This window comes from Manis pentadactyla, chromosome 8, assembly GCF_030020395.1.
Source record: "Manis pentadactyla isolate mManPen7 chromosome 8, mManPen7.hap1, whole genome shotgun sequence".
Classification (NCBI taxonomy): domain Eukaryota; kingdom Metazoa; phylum Chordata; class Mammalia; order Pholidota; family Manidae; genus Manis; species Manis pentadactyla.
In genome coordinates, this window is record NC_080026.1 from 111,232,169 (window position 1) to 111,256,877 (window position 24,709).

Here is a 24,709-nt window from a genome sequence, read left to right on the forward strand (position 1 = left end):
CAAGAACAGAAACCCCAGGGGGTTCAGGACTCTGGGGAGGTCCCCTTCTCCTTTCCCTCAGGATAAGCAGTCTGTCAGAGGACCAGGGGAGTGGAGGGATGCCTTCACAAGGACGTAGGCGTGGGTGGCCCCAGGGTATTCCTCCTGGCGGTTAGAGACCCTCCTCCTCATCCTTCCCTTCCTCTCCTGCTGCCTGCTTATTCTTCCTGAAGCACAACTCCCAGCAAGTGTCCCATTGACAAAGATGACTTAGCATGGCATTCAGAGGTCTCCACCCAGGCCCCAGCTTACTCTCCCACCCGCCCACTCCTACCCCCCACAGAACCTTCAGGACTGGCCACCTTCCTTGACAGGCCTGCAGTTTCATGCTTCTCCACTAATCAAATTCCACATCTTTTAAAGCCACACTCAGATGTCACCTGTTCCAGGAAGCCTTCCCTGATCCCCCTTACAAGAGTCTCCAGCTCAGACCCACTGGCACCAAATACACCCTATATACATGCACGATGACCTCCAACTGCTAATGTTGACACCAACACCAAAAAGTCACCATCATCAAGGCTTGTGCTTTCTATGCAGCTCTGGCCAGAGTACAGGCTCCTCCAGACTTCTGGACAGCTCATCCCCAAGACCTTTCCTATTCTTAGTTACCGCCTGCCCAAGCAGGCCCTGGTATGTCCACTGGGTCATGCCTCTTGACCTCTTCCATCCACCTTCCTCATTACAGTGACCTTTCCTTCCTCCCCATCACTGCCCTCCTCTCTCTCTTCCTCCTCAATATTGATAAGCTTCCTTGAGAGCCTACTGTGTGCAGAGTGTGCCTCTCCCACCCTCAGGGCACCGATCAGGAGCCAGACTGCCTGTGTTCTAATTCTGGCTCCACCTCCTCCTAGTTGTGTGACCTCAGGCAAATTACTTAATTTCTCCGTGCCTATTTCCTCACCTGCAAGATGAAGTTAATCATGGTACCTACCTCCCAGAACTGTTGAGAGGATTGAGTTGGTAGAAGTATGGTGTTAGGACAGTGCCTGGCACATAGTCAGTCCTATAGAAATGAGAGTTCTTATTCTATCATGCTTCTGGCCCTGGGGATTCAGGACTCTCAAGTTTAGAGGAAGAGAACTATCAGGTACCAAGTGGCCCCTGTGTGCTCAGAGTCTTGCTTGTGGTGTCTTGATTAAAAACGAACAAACAAACAAAATCAAAAAATGCTCTTGTGAGAGGGGATTGTCATCATATTTGTTTCATGGATAAGGAAATGAGGCTTTAAGTAGCCGAAGGGACTTGCCCAAGGTCTCACAACCAACACAGAGAAGATGCAGGAATTGAACTCAGATTTACTTGACCCCAAAGCTGTGCCTTCCCCAAGACACCATGCTGTTCCTTTGACTTGAGGATCAGGAATATAGGATTTGGAGTTTGTAATTCCAGGATGTGAGGTCTGAGAGTGCTGGTGCTTTGAGAGTCCACATTGTCTTGGCTGGGAGCAGTCTGAGTGAGTAACTTGTTTTCAGAGTGGTTACAGTGTTGACAGGGATTGCAACCTCAGTGTCATACACCCCCATTTTCTGCCTTCCAAAATTAGTGCTCTAGCCTCACAGTATGATTTTTGGGGTTTCCAGGAGTGGGGTCAGGTGAGTACTGGAGGACAGCAAGAGTCATCACATTAATGACCCACTGAAAGTCAGGAAATCCATGATCACCTAGAGATGAACTTCCTGGTTAGGAAGCCATGACCAGGTGGACCAATGGAGACAGAGGCTTTTGCCAGTGAGGGCCCCATATGTAAAGAGCTGTAACCCTGGGGCTGGGTCTCATGGGGACTGCTGCCTTTTTTGCAGGAGTGTTCCAGGAGTGGATCACTGGCTCTTCAAGGAGCTCAGAGCTGCTCTGGGGAGACCTAAGTATTTGGGGACTTCCCCAGGATGCAGATATGTAAAGGGTCAACCACGACACAGCAGCAGAAGTAGAAAAGAAGAGGCCTGTTCATGAGCTTTTAAGAGGTAAAATTCACAGGACTTAGTGATTGCTTGGGTGAGAGAGGTGATGAAAAAGATGGCATTGCCAATGACTCCCAGGTCTCTTCTGGTTTGGATGACTAATTCTGGGAACACACAAATGTATTTGGTGCAGGGGGAAGTGGTAAATTCATTGTGGATGCATCGGAATTGAGCTTTTGGAGGAATCAGCTGGAGTACTAGTCAGTTCAGAGCTGAGCTCTAAGAAAGGCTGGATGGAAAGAAAAAGTGTGGAGATTGTTTGTGTAAAGGTGATCAGTGGAGCTGTGGGCCCAGATGATGTCACCTCACCACAGTGAGTGTGGACAGGGAAGAGTGTGGGCTGCAGACGGAATGGTGGTGGATGCCATAATCAAGGGCAGCTTGAGAGGGCGGTGGAAGATATCCCAGCAAAGCAGGAGGGAGTGAGGAGATACTGACATCATGGAAACCAGGCAAGGAGACCCACAAAGGCAACAGCCAGCACAGCTCAGAGTCGCAGTGAGAGCAACAAAAATAAAAGTGACAGTCTGTTAAAGGAGGCAAGGGGTTCCTGGTGGTTGACCTCAAGGAGGGAATTTCATCAAAGTGGTGGGTAAAAGGCAAATTGTGATGGTTTGAAGATTAAGATGAAGTTGAGGGTTGTACATCTCTGAATGGACAGACATTTGGAAAGAGCGATTCCAGGGGTCAGTGCTGAGCCAGTTCGAATGCACTTTCCAGATGACCTTTGCTTCCGTTTCTTCTGTCATGTTCCCCATCACAGACTGCATGTATCTGTCATAATTATTGCTATCTGCCCTCTTCCTCTGCCAGACTGTAAGCTCCTTCAAGGTGGGCTCCTCATCCACATTTGGGTCCTTCTCTGTACCAGAGACGGTGCTGACCAGATCTGCTGGTGACCAGGAGCTGCTTGTGGAGTGAATGAAAGATTCAAGGTGAGCCCGTGAAGCAAGTTTCCTGGTCTGTGGACTGCTCAGGCAGCGGAGTAGGGAGACTGCTCTGGACAAAGGTGGGTGATGGGGAGATTGAAGGCTGAGAATATGGGGAGGTGGGAATCAAGGCACTTAGGGAAGAAGAAATACAGCTGACCTTTCAGCAGAAGTTATTACCCTTTTTAGATTCTGGACTCCTTGGAGATTGCCAGTGTAAATAATGAATACTTCCTCCAGGAAAAAACATATCACACACTCCTATCCAATCTGCATATGCTTTAAGGGGCTTCACAGACTCCTGAGGCCTGTCTATGGACCTGCCCAGTAGCCCATAGGTTCAAGTCAAAGGTGCTTCTAAATGGACTATTTACCAGTCTTGTGACAGGTAAAATAGGCGTATCACTTACTCATTCTTGACCTCAGTTTCTTTATCTGTAAGATGAGGGATTATGAGGTAGAGGTGGAGAGCATAAAGAAATTAACAACTTTGTGAGTCATCCGGTGCAGGTATTTTACATAACAAATATTCCACCCTGTTAACGGGTAGAATTAACCTCATGGAATTAAGGACACGGAGGCTCAGTTCAAGAAGCCTGACCAGATGCATATGAGTAAGTGGAGGATGCATATGAGTAAGTGAATGAGTAAGTTAGAGTCCACCCGGGTCTGTCGGACTCTAAATTCTGGGCTGTCTCTGTAGATAATGCTACATACCACTATGTAATATTATCAATGTCTGCCCATCCCTGGCACGGTTAATGTACTAATATTCATGAAAATGCAAACATAAGGCACCACATTGGTATCAGCATTATCAATCACATATCTTGAAGTCCCTTCCTTGACATCTGTTCCTCCCCATGAATTCAGGCTGCTAGTCCTTGCTTCTGTCACCTGCTCCTCCTTTTATTCTTGTCTCTTGATGGTAGGTTTTCTCTAGTCTCCACCTCTTGCTTTCTGTTCTCCCACCTCTTGTTTTCTGTTCTCTCCTCTTTAAATCCTCTCATCCTATAATTTCAGCTACGACCTCCAACCAGGTGACTCTCAAAGCTATACTCCAGTCCAGAGCCTTATTTCAACCACCTGCTGGGAGTTTATCACCTTAAACCAATGGTCTCAGACTTTGGTGTGCATCAGAATTACCTGGAGCATTTGTGAAGACACAGGTTGCTAGGCTCCACCCCAGCCTTGGGCACCCTTTAACCTACTTGTATCACTATAGGTTAGTTTCCATTTCTAGCTTTTAACATAAATGGAATCATAAAATATATCCTGTTTATTTTGTTTCTTATTATTTCACTCAGTATAATTATTTTGAGATCCATCCATATTGTTTCATGTAGCAATGGCTAATTCCTTTTAATTACTGAGTAGTAGTCCATTGCATGAATACAGTTGTTTGTTTCCCCTCTCACCAGCTAATGGACATTTGGGTTTCCATTTTGAAGCTATTACAAATAAAGCTGCCAAGAATATTTGTATAAAAATCTTTATGTTTTTATTTCTCTTGCAAGTGCAATGGCTGGTCATATGGTAAGTGTATGTTTAACTTTTAAAGGAACTTTTTAAGGAGCTGAGAGACTGTTTTTCAAATTGCTTACACCATGTTACATAGCCACCAGCAATATATGACTTCCAGTTTGCTCCACATCTTTGCCAGTATCTGGTACAGTCCATCTTTACACCTTAGCCATTCCAGTGGGCCTGTAGTGGTATCTCAGTGGTTTTAATTAATGATGTTTAGCAGCTTTTCAGCTGCTTATTTGCCATCCACACATCTTGGGTTAAGTGTCTGTTCAAATCTTTGCTTATTTTAAAATTGGATTATTGTCTTCTTACTTTTTAGCTGTGAGTGTCCTTCATGTATTCTGGAGCACACCTGCTTTGTTGGATATATGTTTTGCAAAGAAGTATATGGCTTATTATTTCACTTTTTAAAAACAGTACCTTTTGAAGAGCAAACATTTTTAATTTGATGAAGTCCAATTTATTGATTTTTTAATAGTTTGCATTCTTTGAGGGTCATATTTAAGAAATCTTTGCCAAATCCAAGGTTACTAAGATTTTCTGCTGTGTTTTTTTATAGAATTTTTATGGTTCTAGCTCTTCTATTAGGCCTGCAATCCTTTAAAAGTTAACTTTTGTGTGTGGTGTGAGGTAAGGGTTGAGGTCCATTTATTTTTGCATAGGGCTATCCAATTATTTCAGCATCATTTGTTGAAAAGATTCTTCTTTCCCCATTGAATTGGCTTGGTACTTATGTCAAAAATCAATTGACCATTTATGTGTAGGTTTATTTCTGGACTCTAGTATGCTCCATTGATCTGTTTGTCTATCTTTATAATAGTACCACACTGTATTGTTGTATCTTTATAAGTCTTGAAACCAGATAGTATAGGCCTTCCAACTTTGTTCTTCTTCAAAGTTATTTTAGCTATTTCCATATGCCTCTGTATTTCCGTATGCATTTTAGAATCCCTTTGCCAATGTCTACAAATAAAAAGTTTGCTGGAATTTTGAGATTGCATTGAATCTATAGATTTGTGGTGTATTGACTTCTTAACAGTATTGAGTCTTCCAATACATTGATACACTATTTCTTCATTTATTTGGGTTTTCCTTAATTTCTCTCTGCATCGTTTTGTTGTTTTCAGAGTACAGGTCTTGCGTATCTTTGGTCAAAATAATGCCTCAATATTTTATAATTTTTATGTTATTTATATGATATGTTTTAAATTTTTCTATTTCCTATTGTTTATTGCTAGTACATAAAAATATAATATGTATTTGTTAAAACAGATTGTTAGGCCCCAACCCAGCAGTTCCTTATTCAGTAGGTCTGGCATGTAATCCCAGAATTTGCATTTCTAACAAGGTCCCAGGTACTGCTGATGCTCTTTAGGGGCCACACTTTGAGAACCATTGACATAGTGTTTTGCCTGAATCTCCTGTTCCAAACCAAATCACCTGGCCCCAACTAAACTCTTCTTCCAATTTTTCTTTCCAGAGGAGGCCCCATTATCCAATTCCACGTCTGTTGGTCAACTGAGTTTCCTATTGCAAAACCAATCTGTGGTTTATTTTAACAACCTCACATCAGTTACCAAACTAATAATACACTCTTGAAATATGTCTATCCTCTGTCCCCTTCACCTTCTAGCTCTTATCTTCATCACTTTCTTCCTTGACCAGTGAAATCACCTCCTAACTGATCTCTCTGTTCCTAATCTCTGTCTACAACAATCTGTTCGCCACACTCCTAGACTAATCTTTCTAGTTAGCAACTTGGATTGTGCCAGTCTCCTGCTAAGCAATCCCCCACAGCGTTCCCACTGCCAGATAAATTAAGTCTAAACCCCTTACTCTGCCTAGCTGGTATCCATTCCCCTTTCATTTTTAGTAATAGAATTCATATCTTATCCAGAGTAGAAATAAGCCTAGAGTTTTAAAAACTGTATTTTTGGTATCCCTTGCAGATAAATGGCCATGTGACTAAATTCTGGCCAATAAGATATAAGTAAATACAAGTTGCTGGGTGCCACTTCCTGGAAGGTTCCATAAAGGTTCCATAAAGAGGCAGATAGCTAGACACATTGCCATGTTCCCTTTCCTTTTCCTCCATGTCTGGAACGCTGGGGCTCAAGCAGCCGTCTTGGACTCTGAGATAACTTTAAAGATGGAAGCACTCATTGAGGATATAAGGAGCCTGGATCCCTGTTGATCACTGGGACCAATCCCAGGTCACCAAACTAAAGTTATTTTACTTAATAGAAAAAGAAACCCTTATGTGTTTAAGCTGCTGTCATTTGGCTGCTTGCAGTCAACCCTAATCCTGATACACCTGATATAGAAAGCTATCCAAATATTAATCCCAACATACTTTCCAGTAATCTCTGATTTTACCCTTCCTACAAACACACTATGTTCTAGCCAAACCATATTATTTTCTGTTTTCTAAGGACAATTTGTGACCCCTTTCCCTTTTTCTTAGCTCATCTCTTGCTCTTCCTCCATATCTATCTATTGAACTCATGCTCCAATGGACCTTTCTCCATGAATCCTTCCCTGATTCTTTTAACTAAATGTGATTTCTTTCTGTTCTGAATTCTCAGGGTATTCTAATTTTGTCCTTCTTGGCACTCAGAGTCTGCCCTGAATTATCATTATTTAAACGCCTGTCCTTCTAGATTATAAATTCCCTGTATGGTGCCAAGCACAGTGTTATTGTTCAACAAAGATTTGCTGAAAGAAGTCATGAATAAATGAAGGAAGGAAAACAAATAGTAAACATCTGTTCCCTTCTCATCCTGTGCAACATCCATCTTAACCCCTTCAAAGGGACTGCATGAGGTTGGAAATGTTCCCACAATTGGTAAGAAGAAAGAGACAATGGGTACAAAGCCAAAAGACCTCCTCTCTCTGGAGAGAACAAGGCTAAGGGAGAATTATTATGCTGGGCCCAGCCTACCTTGTAACAACAACAGCTGCTACTACTATTACTTCTACTATGTACTAAGTAAGCACTTGCTATGTGTTGGCCCCATGCAAAGTGATTTACATGTACTATTTTGTATAAGCCACTGGAAGCCTATGAGATTGGAACTAATCTTTCCCCTATTTTACAAGTGAGGAGACTGAGGGTCAGAGAGGTTAACTCCCTTATCCAGGGTCCCAGAGCATAGAAGAGATAGATCTGGATTTGGGACTCAGTCTTATCTGATTCCAAGCCATTTTCTTAACCATGTGCCAGACTATATAAAATATGGCTATCTGTCCCACTAAGTGGTGAGGTCCTAGCATACAGGAGCTGTATATTATACCTACCCTGCAGTGCCTACACAGTGCCTGCTATGTCCTGAAGGCTCAGCAAATTGATTGATATCAAAATGATCAAGAAGAAGTTTCTATCCTAGGAAAATAGAATAAACATTCTTTTCCCTATTCCTCCCATTAAGTATAACTAAAAGCCCTGGACATCATACATAAAGCAAATATCAGAAGACTCTGAAAGGTGGAGAGAGGAAGGCAGACCAGCTAGGGACCTTGGAACCCAAGGAACAACGTGGTGGTGAGTTCCCTGAGTTTTCTTTTTGTCTTACCTCAGACCTGGAGCTGAAGAAGCCAGAAACCCAGAAACAATAAATGCAGACAAAAAAAAAAAAGAGTTTCATTGAAAGTCTCTCTTTCTAGGCAAAGAACTAGGAAATGGGCAGACTAGCAAGATAGGTTTTAGACAGTAATGGCTCTACTCCAGTCAAATACCACAGAAAAACCTGTGGCCCCACTCCCATCCATACCAGTACAGGCTAGCACTGAGCCTAGATTTCAACCCACACCAGGCATAACAGGGCATCTCGACCCCTGCAAGATAGTGGTCAGAGAAGGCAGAGTAGGGAGACTGGATGTTTGTCCTGCCATTGGTAACAAGCTCCCCAACCCTAACCCACAGTGTCAGTGGAGACCACATGGGGAGCCTGGACTTCCACCCCCACCCAACACTAATGAGGCATCCCTTCTCCTACACGTTGGGATGGTATCAAAGGAGGCTTATTGGAGAGTAAGGACTTTCATCCCCACCCCTCCCCCCAACAGTGTCAATGGAAGCTATGTGGGTAGCAGTAACAAAGCACTCCTGCCCCTTGCAGCCAGGGAGGCACCAGAGGAGGCTGAGTAGAGAGCTGGCACTTTTACCTCCAGCCAGCAGTAGTGAGGAGAGAGGCCAAACGGGGTATCTGAACTTCTACCCCACCTTGTAGTAGCAAAGCAGTCCTCTCCCTATTTCTCTGCTAGAGGAATGTCAGAGGAAGCCAGCTAAAACAGATGTTTTAAATGAAATCAACAGTCATATAATACCCAAAATGTCCGAGTTTCAACAACAACAACAAAACACTCATCATACCAAAAACCAGGAAGATCTCAAACTGAATGAAAGAAAAATACAATAAATAAGTGCCAACACTGAGACGACAAAAATCTTAGAAATTATCTGACAGATTGTAAAGCAACCATCAACAAAAATACCTCAACAAACAATTATGAGCCCACCTGAAACAAATGAAAAAATAGAAAGCCTCAGCAAAGATATGAAAGTCTTAGCCAATAAGTAGGAAATACAAAGAAGAACCAAATGGAAATTTTAGAATTCAAAAATACAATAAAAGAACTAAAAGCATCAATGGGCAGGCTCAAAAGCAGAATGGAAAGAACAGAGAAAAAAATCAATGACCTGGAAGATAGAACAGTAAAAATTATGCAATCTGAATAAGGAGAAAAAAACACTGAAAATAGACTGCAGGTCTATAACAAAAGACCTAACATTTTTGTCACTAGAGTCCCACAAGGAGAAGAGAAAGAGAGCAGGGCTGAAAAAGTACTCCAAAATGGCAGAAACTGCCCCAAACTGGCAAAAGATATAAACCTAGAGATTCAAGAAGTTGAGTCAATTCCGAACAGGATAAACCCAAAGAAATCCACTCCTGGATACATCATAGTGAAATTTCTAAGCCATAAAGACAAAACATAAAGTAGTGGGAGAGAAATGACACCTATAGGAAAAAATCTATTTGAAAATGCAGTGGATTTCTCGTTGAAAACCATAAAGGCAGGAAGGAAGTAGCATGTTTTTCAGGTGCTGTAAGAAAAGAACTATCAACCCAGAGTGCAGTCAAAATATCCTTCATAAATGGAGGGAAAAATCAAGACATTTTCGGATGAAGGAGAACTAAGGATGTGTCACTAGCAGACCTACCCTAAAAGAATGGCTGAAGGAAATTCTCAAAGAGAAAGCAATTAATAAAAGAAGGAACCCTGGAACATCAGGAAGGAAGGAAGAACATGGTAAGCAAAAATATGTGTAAATACAATAGACTTACCCTCTCCATTTGAGTTTTCTAAATTATGTTTGATGACTGAAGCAAAAATTATAACACTGTCTGATGATGTAAAGGAAATATTTAAGACAATGATATTATAAATGAATTGTAGTGAAAATACCAAATACTGGCAAGGGTGCAGTAAAATGATCACTAATACATTGCTGGTAGGAATGTATAGTCACTCTGGAAAATAGTTTGGCAGTTTCTTTTAGAAAATTAAATATACTCTTCTCTTATGACCCAGCAATTGTACTCCTAGGCATTTATGCCAGAGAAACTATAACTTATGTCCACACAAAACCTGTACACAATTGTTCATAGCAGCTTTATTCATAATAACTAAAAACTGGAAATAACTCAGTTGTCCTTCAATGGGGGAATGTTCTTCAAAAAGAACTGTGAGGAAATAAACTGTGTACACCCATTCCATAGAATACTACTCAGCAGTAAAAAAAGGAATGAACTATTGATAGAAATCACAACCTGGATGACTCTCCAGAGAATTATAAAGTGTTTTTTTAAAAAGTGCCAATCCTCGAAGGTTATATACTGTATGATTCCATTAATATAATATTCTTAAAATGACAAATTTTAAAATTGGAGAACATATTAGTGGTTGCCAGGAGTTAAGGAGGGAATGGGAGCTGGAGGGAAGTGGGTATGGCTATAAAAGGGTCATAAGAGATCCTTGTGGTGATGGGAATGTTCTGTACCTTGCCTATATCAATGTCAATATTCTGGTTGTGATATTGTGCTATAGTTTTATAAGATAGTAGTCCTGAGTAAAACTGGGTAAAGAATAGTATATGTGAATTACCCAAAAATAAGTTTCATTTTTAAAAATCATCAAAGAAAATTTGTACTGCTTTACACAAGTCCTTCATAGACCCCACCCTGGGAAATGGGGCACAGCCGAAAATATATATGCAGAATCACAGAAGGTCTAAGTAAATACATGTATGATAGGTCTCTAAGGTATTCTGTAGTTTGGGGGGCTCCCCCTTAAAGTCAGGGAGGGCAGCCATGTTCCCTCTAACAGTCTTTGGGATTTTTTCAATACTGGGACCTGAAGTTAAGGGAATGATACAGCAAAGCTGGAGGGCACGTTTCAGGTTTTTATGTTGCAGGAAGATATGCAAGGAAAGGGGCAGATGTAAGGGAGGCTGGAGCCAGCTCAGGAGCCACGTTCTCCAGGAATCCTCTGCACAGTTACTCAAGTTAAGTATCTCCCCCCTGTGCTTCATTTACCTGTACTGCAATCTACTGTGATAAGTAACTTGCTTTTATATCTCTCTCTCTAGACTATACATTTCTTGAGGGCTGGGATTACCTCTCAGTTTGCCTCTGCATACCTTAAATGTTTTATTTTTGGGGTGAAACAAATACAAGACTATTAACTCTCCAGTGTTAAGATGCAGGACCAAGACCTTTCTTTGTGTATGGGTGTACTGGTTGGCATTCCACCATTGTCTTTCTTGCATGAGCTACATCCAGAATGCATTGACTACCATTTTCAGTTTTGATTTCTTTAACATGGGTTGAAAACTGAAAAGCATTTGAGAAACAATCTGAATGAGGAATCCCAGATTTGTTATGATTTTTCCCCTTCTTTTTTAGTTGTCTCGCCAATACATAATTTGAGAACAAGTTTTTTTTTAGCAACTTGCTGTTATGGAATTTTTCCAAACAACAACATAGTTTTGCACTCATATTTTATTGGTTTATATAACATTTAGTTAAATTATATAATAAGAATAATATGCACAGCTGGCATAAACAGGCTGAGTTAAAAACAAACGACTCTTGGTAAGCATGCAATTCAACCAAATGGGCAAGCGCAAGTGCACAACGTCCTAGCCATGAAGGTTTGATGAGCCATGAGTGTAAGTTGGAATGTTTTACAAAAGAATTGATGGTGTCACTGAAGCCAGTGAGCCAGATAAGAGCAGGTTGTTTAAAGGTCTATTTTAATAATATCAGTAATAATAGCTAACACTTACTGAGTGCTTTGTGCCAGGCAACATGCTAAATGCTTCCTATACATATCTTAATCATTATCAGAAGAAAGTATTATCATCCCCATTTTATAGATAAGGAAACTGAAGCTCAGTGAAGTTCAGTAATTCTCCCAAGTTCTCATAGCTATTAGGTGGCAGAGCTGAATTTCTGCCCAATTCCAAAATCTGTGCTTTTATGCACTACACTGTAACTTATAGTATTTGTCTTGTGGATGATTGAATGAATGAAGGCAAATATACAGTGGATAGAGAAAGGCTGGAGATTGGGAGACATTTTCCTTAGTCAGGGAAGTGTCCCTTAAAGACCAACTGGCTCATCCTTGGCAGCTTCCTGGGGTGGATGGGGTTCTCAAGGAGGGGGTTGGATGTTCTTAGAGGGGCTGGGAATTGGGGAGGCCCACTGAAAGTGATGGAGGAAGCCTACACCTGGTGCTAGAACATTTTGGCCCTGTCTCCTTTATCTATCCCAGACTTCTGACCACCGTCAGCTTTGGCCTCCCTTTAGTTCAATCTTGCCTTCTTTTATTAATGGTTATTTAACACATTTATCATTAAAGTATAGTTGACATATATAATATAATATTGATTTTGGGTATGCAACATAGAGATTCAACAATTACACACATTACCAAATGCTCACCAAGATAAGTGTAGTTACTGTGTCATCATACGAAGATATTACATATTACTATCTTCCCTATGCTGTACTTTCATCCCTGTGACTATTTTACAATTGGAAATTTGTGCCTCTTTATCCCTTTCACCTATTTCCCCCATCCTCCACACTGCTCCCCTGTGGCAACCACCAGTCTGTTCTCTGTGTTTATATGTCTATTTCTGTTTTGTTTGTTCATTTGTTTTATTTTCTTAGAGTCCACATGTAAGTGAAATCATATGGTATTTGTCTTTCTCTATTTCACTTATTTCACTTACTATAATACCTTCTAGGTCCATTCATGTTATTGCAAATGGCAAGATTTCATTCTTTTTTATGGCTGAGTAATATTCCATTACATATATGTACCACATCTTGTTTATCCATTCATCTATTGATGGAAAGTTAGGTTGCTTCCATTATAAATAATGCTGTAATAAACACAGGAGTACATGCATTTTTTTGCAGTGGTTTTGTTTTCTTCAGATATATTCCCCAACATAGAATTACTAGGTTGTATGGTATTTCTATTTTTAGTTTTTTGAGAAACCTCCATACTGTTTTCCATAGCTACACCAATTTACATTTCCACCAGCAGTATAGGAGGATTCCCTTTTCTCCACATCCTCACCAACATTTGTTGTTTCTTGTCTTTTGGATAGTTCTTTCTTGTGTTTTGGCCATTCTGACTGATGTGAGGTGGTATCTCATTGTGGTTTTGATTTGCATTTCCCTGATGATTAGTCATGTTGAGCTGAGTATCTTTTCATGTGTCTGTTGGCCATCTGTATGTCTTCTTTGGAGAAATGTCTATTGAGGTCTTCTGCCCATTTTTAATTAGATTATTTTAGAGGGGGTTGTGGGGCATTTGTTTTTGTTTTTTTGGTGTTGAGTTGTATGAGGCTATATATATACATATGATATTAGTCCCTTATTGGATATATCATTTGCGAATTTCTTCTCCCACTCATAGGTTGCCTTTTCATTTTGTTGATAGTTTCCTTTACTGTGAAGAAGCTTTTTAGTTGATGTAGTCCTACTTGTTTATTTTTGCTTTTAATTTCCCTTGCCTGGGGAGATATATCTAGAAAAAATGACTATTGACTAATGTTGATGTTCAAGAGTTTACTGCACTTTTATCTTTTAGGTGTAGAAAGTGAATCTGGTTGGTAGTTTACATTTTTTAACTACAAAATAAAAGGGAAACAACAAAGCCATACTCTCAGTCTGGACCCAAACATACAAGCAACTGAATCACAGACCAGCTTGGCTGCCAAGGCTTCCGAACACCTTCCCATATCAATTTCTCACTTCAGCCCCGGGTGGATCAATAATAATGGATTCAGGCTGGCACTGTGGCTGGACCTGTGGAGCCTCAGTTCTTCCCTAGCTCTTTTCCTTAGCTTCCCTCTGAGCATCTGTCCTCTGGCCAGTTGGATACCTCTGCACCTCAGAGCTGCCCAACCCTGGTATACAGGGGTCCTGGCATCCTAGTGAGGAAGAACAGCCACGATCTGGCTAATCCTATGTTGGATTTCAGTCCCTCTCCCGGCACCCTCTCATCTGTCCACATTTCTCCTGCTGCCTGGGTGACTCTTATCCTTAGAGGAAGAGGTCCTGCTCTCACTTCCGGGCCCATTTCTTCCTGCCCTGTTAAATGCTGTTATCTGGAGCACACCTCCTGGCTGAGATTTAAGCCAGTTTTCTTCCTTACTCAGGTTCTTGGCTGGCCTTTGGGTCTGGTCTGTCCTCTGCCTTGTGCATTGGAGACAGTACTGTGCTCCTGGCACCTCAATGTCTCCTCCTGGATCCCTCCCATGGCCTGGAGCATCAAATCCTTAACTCCTGAAAATTGTTTCTTCTGCCTGGAATGCCCTTCCCTCCTTTCTTACCTGGCTACTTTTTTTAAAAGGATCATTGATATGCAATCTTATGAAGGTTTCACTTAGACAACACAGTGGTTCAACAGTCATCCATATTATCAAGACCTCACCCCCTCCATTGCGGTCACTGTCTATCAATGTAGTAAGATGTTATAGAGTCATTAATTGTATTCTCCATGCTGTACTACTGTCCCAGTGACCTACCTATGTGGTGATTGCAAATTACAGTGCCCCTTAATCCCCTTATCCCTCCCCACCTGCCCTCCCCACCCTCTCCTCTTTGGTAATCACTAGTCCCTTCTTGATGTCTATGAATCTACTGTTTTTTTGATCCTTCTGTTTTGCTTTGTTTTTATACTCCACAAATGAGTGAAATCATTTGGTACTTGTCTTTCTCTGCCTGACTTTTTTCACTGAGCATAATACCCTCTAGCTCCATCCTTGTTGCAAATGGTAGGATTTCTTTTCTTTTTATGGATGAATAATATTCCATTGTGCATATGTGCCACATCTTCTTTATCCATTCATCTACTGATGGACATTTAGGTTGCTTCCATATCTTGGTTATTGTAAATAGTGCAGCAATAAACATAGGAGTGCATATATCTTTTCAAATCAGGGATCTTGTTTTCTTCAGGTAAATCCTAGGAGTGGAATTCCTGGGTTGAATGGTATTTCTATTTTAGTTTTCTGAGATAAGGGGTTTCCATATTGCTTTCCACAATGGGTGAACCAATTTACATTCCCACCAACAGTGTAGGAGGTTTCCCTTTTCTCTGCATCTTCGCCAGCATTTGTTATTTCTCCTGGCTACTTTTTAATTATCTTCTCAATCACAACTCAGATGTCACCTCCTCCAAGAAGCTCCTCCAATCCCACACCTGTCTTTTCTCTGCTTTAGGTGCCTTTTTTAATTCTTGAACACCATACTGAAATTGACTCATTGCTTGTATGTCTCCCTCTCTGGGTTCTGAACCCTGAGAACCTATGTTTTGTTCACTAGAGTGTCCCAGCACCTGACAGTGTTTGTCATGTGGTAGGTGCTGAATGAGTGTTGTTTACTTAATGTATTAATCAGTGATTGAACCCTTCTGATTTGAAAGTCTAACCTACTACTTATCAACTTTCAACTATTATATAAGGATGGTTCTGTCTTCCTGGCCAGGTGCGGAGCAGAATGACTCTCACCCCTTGACCCTGGTAAATGGGCAAGTGTAGTCACCCAGCCACCCACCTCCTCAATGGACTCATTCTTCACAGCTTCCCAGAAACCTTCTGGCTTCCTATTTCTAGGGACTTTCCAATATAAAAAATACTGTATTTGGACAATGTATTAACTAAGATAGACTTGGTTATGTGCTGTAACAACCCCCGGCCCTACTGGTTTAAAACAAAGAAGGCTCATTTCTCACTCACCCCATGTGTGCACCATGGTTGGGCTGAGGACTCTGCTTTGTACTGTTATCTCTCAGGGATGCAATCATGGCTCTAAGAAATCCTGTAGTTAAAAAAAAATGTCAAGATCCTGTTCATGTTTGTTTAACCTTCTGATTCCCAAACTGTTTGACTAATGAACGCATTTTCTTACATAACATCTATTTCTATCCTATGGGCCTCATGCTCAGAAATGCCAGTCTAAAGGGATTATAGCATAACAATAGGTATTATGGCATATCTAATAGGTGATAAAATATGAGTAAAGCAGTCTCTGCTCACATTTAATGATTTTTTTAATGTGTTCAACAAATATCTTCTGAGATCTAACTTCATGCCAGGTGCTAGAGACTAAAATATATATGATCCTTGCTCTCATCAAGCTCGCCTTCCAATGGAGGAGACACATATTAAACCACAAACATCTACCCTTACTATGCATACAAAGTAAATAGATTCCAATATGCTATGGAAGAAAGGCACAGGATATGTTATGAGAGTGTGTGATGGGGTGACCTTACCTAACCATGTTAGACTGCCCTAAGGAAATTAATCTGCTTTTTAAAAGATAAGCAGTTATTCAAGCAAAATGGGCGTAGAGAGTAGAGGGTGCAGATAGAGGTGGGAAATGGTCCAAGCAGAAAAAACAGCATGTGCAAAGGCCCTGAGGTAGGAACAGAGGGGCCAGTAAAGTTGGAACACATTGAGAAGGGGGCAGTGAGCAAAAGACCGTATCATGCAGGCCCCACAGGTCAGGTTGGCATTTTGAGTGTTATTCTAAGAGCAGTGGGAACCAATGAAAGGGCTACCAGTCCAACAGGGAAAATGCAGACACATTCAGCTAACTAGCTACATGGCTTTTTATAAAATATTTTATTGGCATAACACTTATACTTAATGTATTTATCCTATCTCTTCACAAAATATTTTATGTAATTATCTTATCTCTTCCCTACAGCAGCCCTCTAAGAGAGATGGTCCAAGTATTAGTATAGATGGGGAATATGAGGCTCAGAGAGGTGAATAGCTCACTGAAGGACACACAATCACCTAGACAGAGAGCAGACCTCCACATTTCACTTCTTAGGCCAGACATGTAGACAAAGCACTGGCTCAGTAAGAGTCTGCCTTGCAATCATGTCCTTACAGGCAGAGAAACCCCCTTATTGAAGGACTGTATGGAATAGTTGTTAAGTGCTCAGGCCAAACAGAAGTTCAAATCCTAGCTCAGCAACTATTTATTATCTGGGTGACCTCTAGCCAGCTGCTTAACCTCTCTGATCCTCACACTCCTTTTTTGTATAATGGGTACAACTATAGTAACCTCATAGGGTTGCTGTAAAACATAAAAGAGATAATTCATATGAAAGTGTCTGACATGTAGTAGGAGCTCAACAAATACCATTTTTTATCTTTTGTAGCAATAGCTGGCTCTTTCTTTTATTTTGGAATCTTGAGATATACTGAATGTAAAAGTTAAATGAGGCTCAAATCCCTTCATACCAGGGTTCATTGTATATTAAATGGGTTGAATCCTTGTGTGATTTGCAGACATTCAAGACAGTAGGAACAAATGCTGGGGCCTTTCTTGATAACAATGCTGAGCTCCAAGTAGTCTTTAGCACTGACACTTCTACTTTTTAGACTGGGTAGGGGAGTTCTTCAGATGATAATTTCCCTGAGAGCTGAGTGCAGGGGAGTAATTGCCCAAGCATTTTCCCAGGTATATATTACATGTTGGCTTTGAGAGCCACTTCAAGGCTGTCTAGGGGTCTAGACCCTGGAGAAGCAGCATTTAAGTGTCTCAAAGGCCTGTTAACTATCAGCTGAAAGGCCTACCCAGAGAGCTCATAGAGGTTGTGGGGTGACATACAGGGGTGTGAAACAAAGGGAATATTTGTAATTCACAGGACTCACTGGGTATCCTTGACTACTTGTGAGATTTCCAATCCAGGGCAGTGTGGACCTTGGTGGAACCGGAAATCCTCCCTGGGGCATGAGGTCATACACTTAAGAATTTCATATGGAAAACATAGACCTTGAGTTTTCCTGGCTTTGCAATTAATCTTTGCTCTTGAAGACTGGCCTACTAGAAGTGAGTAGTAGGTTAAGTGGGGCCTCAGGGAAATGTCTAATCAGTGACTCCCAAATATTTCACCTTGACTTCCAGCTTAAAGTACATTTTACATGGTGACCCAGCATACACACCCACACACACCCCTGAAACAGTTTCAGTAAGCAGTACCTATACTTACATATGGGATGCACCTTATTATTTTATTTTCTATTTTATTCTATTTCATTAAATTGATTTCATGACCTGTTAATGAATTTCAACCTGCACTTTGAGAACATCGGTCTAATAGATGGTGACTTGTACTTGAAGGTGATTGAGGAAGGTGTTGTTCATGAATAATGTAATTCAGATGAGCAATGCCAAAGTCTGAACAGACTGACTGTATACTTTAAATGCTCACAGCAGATTTAGAATCCGGTTTTATGTCACCTCTGAACATTGAGGTTGAACACAGTAAAAATAAGAACAATAAGAAAAATAACAACAACATGTACTGAGAACCTACTCAGTACAGAGAACTGGGCTAGGTACTTGAGCAGGCTAAAAACATAAATAGTAAATACTCTCAGCCCTTAAAAGAGTTCATAACCTAATAGAAGAGATAGATTAGATCATAAGCACAAGACTATAAGGGGATTTCAGATCAATGTGGCAGACTGAGCTAATATAGGAAGATATTCCTCACTAAAAACACAGACTTTATAATTATTATATATGGTAAATTAAAATATATATAAAATAAAGGCTGGATTCCTGAATGGCAAGACAGTTGAAGAACCAATAAAAAAAAAAAATATATATATATATATATATATATATATAAAATACAACAATTGAAAAGTATATAACCACATTTTAAAGCAATAAATGGAAGTCCCTAAGTGCCAGGAATATAAAGAAAACTCAGAGCCAAAGTGGCCAGTTGTTGCTCACAGTAGTTACTGGCCTAAGAGGCAGTAACATGTCATAACAGCTAGAATTTAATAGTGATGTGGATAGACAAGTGAGCCCTAGTCCTTTGCGTTTTGGGGAGCTGGAACTGAGCTTCCTTCCTAAAGTTAGGAGCCATGAAGCGTTACTTATCCATGTAACAGGAACCAGAAAACTCCACTCACTGATGAGGATTCAGTAGAGAAGCTTGCCATCTATCTGGGGCTGAAGATGGAATAAGAGTTGTCTGTGTGAAATTAGAACCCCAAGCCTGTGCCAGACATGGATGTGCAGCACAAATTTGCACTACCCAGAAGGTGTGGGAAATTCAATTCAAGAAAATAATAATCTGGCCCAGACATGGCGAAATCTGTAGAATCCCCACAGAGTCAAAACTGCTTGACATGATGCCTTCTCCATGGCCAAGGACATGTAATCCTCCCACAGAAACCAAGTCCTACTGGAGGTGAGTTCACAGTAAAAAACTACAAACCACAAGAACAAATGAACCACTACAAGAAAGAGAATCAGCAAAGACAATACATTGGAAAATTCAAATAACTATATAGGTAACAAAATAATATGGAAAATACTTCAAAGTATATTTATTTAAATTTTACCCCCTAAAAAGAAAGAATAAAATCCAAAAGGCAAGAATAAGACACAATGGAAAAGAAAAAATAGAGTTGAAAAAGAACTAAACAAAATTTCTAGAAATAAAATAATATTTAAATAAAACAACTCAGTGGAGGGGTTAAAGAGTTGATAACACTGCTGAAGAGAGAATTAGTGAACTGGAAGACAAATTGGAAAGTACCCAAAATGCAGCTCACCAAGTTACAGTCATGGAAAATATAAAGGCAAAGTTAAGAGACATGAGGAATGAAATGAGGTTAGAAATTCCAGAAGAGGAGAACAGAGAGAAAAGCGAGAGAAGCAATATATGAAGATACAATGGTAGGAAATTGACCAGTATTGAATGCAAAAATGAATTCTTAGTAAGACGGAACACAGCTGGATTGCTGAGCAGAATTTAAAAAAAAAACAACAACTTTACACCTAACACATTGTAGTAATACTGCAGAACATCAAAGACAAAAGTCTTAAAAGCTACCAGCATAATGACAATCAGGCAGCAAGATTCTCATTAGGAGCAGTAGAAACCAGAAGATAAATAATTGCAGCCTCAAAGTGCTGAAGGAAAACAACTGTCAACTTAGAATAGTATAACTCAGATAATTATCATTCAACATAAGAAAGGGTGAAATACAGACAATTTCAGATACAGGTAAAAGAGTTTACTCTTTACTCCTCACAAATCTTTGCTAATGGAATTTCTAAAAGACTTCAGAGAGAAGGCAGTCGAATCCAAAAGAAAGAACTAGGCTAGTAGAAGTAATAGTGAGCAAAGAAATTGGTAAATACATAGATAATAATAATGATGATGATTGTTTTGAAAAAGTATAAAAATATGATGGAACTAAAATACTTATCAGTAAATGACATGAAAAATGGAAGAGGTTGATTTGCATTCTAGGATCTTCTATTATTTAAGAGGAGAACAGGATATAGATTATTTTAGTCATTGTTAAGTAAAATATACATGTTAAAAAATTATGAGTATCTCCTTAAAGTCTTCCAAAAAATAGAAGAGGAGGGAATACTTCCAAACTCATTCTATGAAGCCAGCATCACTCTAATACCAAAACCAGGCAAAGACACCACAAAAAAAGAAAACTATAGGCCAATATCCCTGATGAACATAGATGCAAAAATACTCAACAAAATATTAGCAAACTGAATTCAAAAATACATCAAGAGGATCATACACCATGACCAAGTGGGATTCATCCCAGGGATGCAAGGATGGTACAACATTCGAAAATCCATCAACATCATTCACCACATCAACAAAAAGAAGGACAAAAACCATATAATCATCTCCACAGATGCTGAAAAAGTATTTGACAGAATTCAACATCCATTCATGATAAAAACTCTCAACAAAATGGGTATAGATGGCAAGTACCTCAACATAACAAAGGCCATATATGACAAACCCACAGCCAACATTATACTTAACAGCAAGAAGCTGAAAGCTTTTCCTTTAAGATCGGGAACAAGACAAAGATGCCCACTCTCCCTACTGTTATTCAACATAGTTCTGGAGGTCCTAGCCACGGCAATCAGACAACACAAAGAAATAAAAGGCATCCAGATTGGCAAGGAAGAAGTCAAACTGTCCCTGTTTGCAGATGACATGATATTGTACATAAAAAACCCTAAAGAATCCACTCCAAAACTACTAGATCTAATATCTGAATTCAGCTAAGTTGCAGGATACAAAATTAATACACAGAAATCTGTGGCATTCCTATACACTAATGATTAACTAGCAGAAAGAGAAATCAGGAAAATAATTCCATTCACAATTGCATCAAAAAGAATAAAATACCTAGGAATAAACCTAACCAAGGAAGTGAAAGACCTATACCCTGAAAACTACAAGACACTCTTAAGAGAAATTAAAGAGGACACTAATAAATGGAAATTCATCCCATGCTCTTGGGTAGGAAGAATTAATATTGTCAAAATGGCCATCCTGCCTAAAGCAATCTACAGATTCAATGTAATCCGTATCAAAATACTGTCAGCATTCTTCAATGAACTCGAACAAATAGTCTAAAATTCATGTGGAACCACAAAAGACCCCGAATAGCCAAAGCAATCCTGAGAAGGAAGAATAGAGCAGGGGGGATTCTTGCTACCTAACTTCAAGCTCTACTACAAAGCCACAGTAATCAAGGCAATTTGGTACTGGCACAAGAACAGACCCATAAACCAGTGGAACAGAATAGAGAGTCCGGATATTAACCTAAGCATATATGGTCAATTAATATACGATAAAGGAGCCATGGATATACAATGGGGAAATGACAGCCTCTTCAACAGCTGGTGTGGATAAAACTGGACAGGTACATGTAAGAGAATGAAACTGGATTACTGTTGAACTCCATACACAAAAATAAACTTGAAATGGATCAAAGAACTGAATGTAAGTCATGAAACCATAAAACTCTTGGAAGAAAACATAGGCAAAACTCTCTTGAATATAAACATGAACAACTTCTTCATCAACATATCTCCACGGGCAAGGGAAACAAAAGCAAAAATGAACAAGTGGGACCGTATCAAACTAAAAAGCTTCTGTACAGCAAAGGACACCATCAGTAGAACAAAAAGGCATCCTACAGTATGGAAGAATATATGCATAAATGACACATCCAATAAGGGGTTGACATCTAAAATATATGAAGAGCTCATGCACCTCAACAAACAAAAAGCAAATAATCCAATTGAAAAATGGACAGAGGATCTGAACAGACACTTCTCCAAAGAAGAAATTCAGATGACCAACAGGTATATGAAAAGATGCTCCACATCACTAATCATAAGAGAAATGCAAATTAAAACCACAATGAGATATCACCTCACACCAGTTAGGATAGCCACCATCCAAAAGATAAACAACAGCAAATGTCAGTGAGGATGTGGAGAAAGGGGAACCTTCCTACACTGCTGGTGGGAATGTCAGTCAGTTCAACCATTGTGGAAAGCAGTATGGAGGTTCCTCAAAAAACTAAAAATAGAAATACCATTTGACCCAGGAATTCCACTCCTAGGAATTTACCCTAAGAATGCAGGATCCTAGATTCAAAAATACATATGCACCCCTATGTTTATCACAGCACTATTTACAATAGCCAAGAAATGGAAGCAACCTAAGTGTCCATCAGTAGATGAATGGATAAAGAAGATGTGGTACATATACACAATGGAATATTATTCAGCCATAAGAAGAAAATAAATCCCACCATTTGCAACAACATGGTTGGCACTAGAGGGTATTATGCTCAGTGAAATAAGCCAGGTAGAGAAAGACAAGTATCAAATGATTTCACTCATCATGTGCAATAGAAGAACAAAGAAAAAACTGAAGGAACAAAACAGCAGCAGACTCACAGAACCCAAGAATGGACTAATAGTTACCAAAGGGAAAGGGACCGGGGAGGATGGGTGGGAAGGGAGGAATAAGGGGGAAAGGGGACATTATGATTAGCACACATAATGTAGGAGGGGACAGGGGGAAGGCAAGTATAGCACAGAGAAGACTAGTAGTGATTCTGCAGCATCTTGCTACGCTGATGGACAGTGACTATAATGGGGTATGTGGTGGCAACTTGATAATGGGGGGAGTCTGGTAACCATAATGTTGCTCATGTAATTGTGTGTTAATGATACTACATTAATTAAAAAATAAAAAATAAAAAAAATTATGAGTAATTCTGTTTGTCTAGAAATAGAATATATAACTTACAAACCAGTAGAAAAGGAAATAAAAGACAGAAAGTAAATAAAACTTTATCAATGTTATGGAAGACAAGAAAGAGGGATAAGCAAAGATGGAGAAGAGGGAAGCAAAGAAAAAGCATGGAAATTAGGAAACACAAAGTAAGATGATAGAATTAAGTCCAAATGCATTAATCACGATTAAACTGGATGTATCAAATTTTCCCATTAAAAGAGACTTTGAATTTGAATTTTTAAAAATCCAGGCATAGGCTGTTCACAAAAGACTTGACTAAAACATAAAGTCACAGAAAGACTAAAAATGAAAATATAGAACAAGATAGGCTAAGCAAATATTAACCAAAAGGAAGCTGGGCTAGCAATATGGATATCCGACAATAATTTAAGAGCAAAAGCAGTAGTAGGGAAAACAGTAAAACAGGATGTTACTTAGTGATAGAGGGAACAACCCAACAAGATTTGCTTGTTAACGGGCTGGGGAGGTCCTGCCTGAGCAGCTGGAGTCAACTTCCGCGGGCCCCTCTGCTGTGGCTGGGAGCTGAGCGACAGCTCCCTGCTCTGACTACACTTACTTTGACTTGCACCTGCCTGGGCTAGGGAGAAAGGGTACTTCTGGGAACATGCTCTTTTCTCAGGGATAGCTTATAGTTGTTGCATGATTTAGTTACTTGCAGATTATAAACTTTTAGTGTTTGGATTTTCCAAAGTCTAGGAGTAAGAAGAAATCACAAGTTAGAATTTGCCCAAAGTGGGCAGGGGTAACAACCCGGGCTAGGAAAGAACTGACTCCTCCATGAGGTTCAAAAATGCCAAATACCACTGACGTGTCCTTGGTGTTTCTCTCAGGCTCACTTCTGTGAGTGGGAGGAACCTAAGAGGCTCTAGGATCTGAGACCAAAGTAGAGGGTTTGGCGTACAGCTTTTAGTGGATCATGTGACAGGAAAGCAAGGTGGCAGGAAGCTGGATGAGGCTCATCATCTGGAGACCCAGAGTCTGTCCCTACTTCTGAAGCTCTATCAGCATCTGGGGTTCCAGCCTCAACCTGACCAGACATCTACAGACACTCAGAACTGCACCTTCTAGACATTACTCCCCTCATATATCATGTCCCCTCAGACCTATAACAGTGTTATTGGGACTTGGCACTGCGGCCTTGTTGACTCCATCTTGCAACCCTGGCCAGCACACCCTAGGGACAAGGCCTTGTCCTTTATGATTGAGTTGTTCTCCTCAGGAGTTTTTATTTGCCCATCCTTTGGAGAGTTCATGTGTTTATTTCTGTGATATACTTCTGGAAGTATCTTCCCAGCATCTTTAGGAACTACTCTCTCCACCCCAGGGTGGATTCCTAGGAGCCACATCTGGCCACAGTTCACTGAGGAAAGGTCAGATGTCTCACACAGAGTAAACCAATCATATTCCTGCTCTTGGGAGTTGGGAATTTATGATGGAACCAGAGTCTGCGATGCTTACAAGGAGAGTCACAGTAATGGCAGTAGGAAGGAGGCCAATGGGCTTCAGCTTCCAGGACAC

At 40.2% G+C, this 24,709-nt stretch overlaps 1 long non-coding RNA gene across 1 annotated transcript in view; it reads left to right on the plus strand.

The window, feature by feature from the left end:
* Positions 1-1,157: 1,157 nt before the first annotated feature.
* Positions 1,158-24,709, plus strand: part of LOC118919153 (uncharacterized) — a 33,109-nt gene continuing 9,557 nt past the window's right edge. The window contains exons 1-2 of the long non-coding RNA XR_005027383.2: positions 1,158-2,003; positions 2,814-2,935. This is a non-coding gene — a long non-coding RNA (uncharacterized LOC118919153). The remainder of the gene's footprint in view (positions 2,004-2,813; positions 2,936-24,709) is intronic.